Source organism: Arachis ipaensis, chromosome B10 (assembly GCF_000816755.2).
Source record: "Arachis ipaensis cultivar K30076 chromosome B10, Araip1.1, whole genome shotgun sequence".
NCBI lineage: Eukaryota > Viridiplantae > Streptophyta > Magnoliopsida > Fabales > Fabaceae > Arachis > Arachis ipaensis.
Window position 1 is genome coordinate 57244770 of NC_029794.2, and position 1596 is coordinate 57246365.

Below are 1596 nucleotides of genomic sequence, written 5' to 3' on the forward strand. Positions count from 1 at the left end.
AAAGAAAATCCAAATACAATAGGAGATGGTCTACTGGCGGAATGTAAAAAATACTAACTTCATTACACACTAAATTCATTCTTGAGACTTTAGCTTACAGCTTAAACTAATAATCCTTTTCGGGAGATAACTCATGACATAGTATCAAAGTCTCTTTGACCAATTAATCTTAAACTCGATTATTGTTGCTTACCATTCTTGAGAAAAGAGTTTAAATATGAATTAAACATCAAAGAAAGTCAACTAAACATATGCATTGCTTAAGCTTAAACTCCAATAGACTCTTTACGAAACTGCATGTTAGTTATAAAATCATTAAAATGCCTCTATCCAACTATTAAGCTTTTAGAAGAATATGCATGATGATATAAGTATCAAAATAGGTTTTTAGAAAATAAAATAAATCTCTGCACTAGTGCTCTCATAATTAACTGTTAAGTAATACATTTATATGTTTATGATGTTAGTTTCTTGATTCTTAATTTGATGCAAAAAAGTTAAAAATGAGCTGAAGTGTTTATAGATCACACTCTTGCATTACTTACATTACTGCCATGGTAACACAGATATGATCCATGAAAGGGATTTCAGATTTCAAATTTGAATTCTAACCAGAACAACAACAACACGAATCAACAGCAATGTCATATCAAGCAAGATTTCAGTATCCAATTTCAAAACTATAATCAAATTTAACTCTAAATCTAGAAAAGCACTTACTCTCAGAAACAATTACGAAGAAAGTAGCAGATTGCAACAATAATAGAGAAATCAGAATATCTTTCGACGAGTCCAACAAACCCGCTTTTCTCGCGGGGTCATCAGCAGTGACGTTTGCGTTTATGGTGACAGAGACGATGCCTGAAGGCGGTGACCGAGGTCAGAGGTGGTTCTGCGATGACTACAAAGCCAAGAGCAATGGATGGCCTACCTGCACATCGACGGTGACAATGATGATAGCTATCGTAGCAAGCAGAGGCAGCAACAACGAGAAACGATAATTCATATCTAGATCAAAATCAGCAATAGTTGAGAAATTGAAGAACTCCGTGAATAGAAAAAATTAAAGAAGAGATAAAATGCTTACCGCAGTGGAGAGTGAAATCAAGAATTTGAATCTGAAGGCAGAGCAAGAGATGATTGAGGTCTGAGGAGGAGAAAAATAGGGTTTATAGCATTTTACAGCGTGAGGAGGAGTGAAAACGATTGCGAGTGGTTTCTATTTACCCTTCAGATTTGTTTATTTGGGAGTGACTTTTAATTGACAACAGGTAACACTTTTAGAAAATTTTTTAAAAATTAAATATATTTGCTAACATTTCAACATATATATATACCTATTTTAATTCAGAAGTTAAAAACAAAAAAATAACAAAAACTAGATCTTTTTTATGATTAAATTATGGATGGCTCTAATCTTATTTGTTAGAACAAATAATTTTATCCCAAACATTTTGGGTCTTGCCATTTTATCCCAGATAATCTATGACATTCTTCTTTCAATGCCTCTCTAACCCCACCAGAATTGCGTTAAAATTCTTTGAATCTCATCTAAAAGTGAATCAGATAGCTTAAAACATGATAGAGTATACACAG

At 32.9% G+C, this 1596-nt stretch overlaps 1 long non-coding RNA gene across 2 annotated transcripts; it reads right to left on the reverse strand.

The window, feature by feature from the left end:
* Nucleotides 253–1171, reverse strand: LOC110267920. 2 transcript variants are annotated; one of them, XR_002355896.1, is made up of 3 exons: nucleotides 1088–1171; nucleotides 721–960; nucleotides 253–293 (listed from the first exon to the last, which is right to left on the reverse strand). It is a non-coding gene; the product is annotated as an uncharacterized LOC110267920 (long non-coding RNA). The 2 variants fall into 2 exon arrangements; XR_002355895.1 differs by having other exon boundaries at nucleotides 721–1008.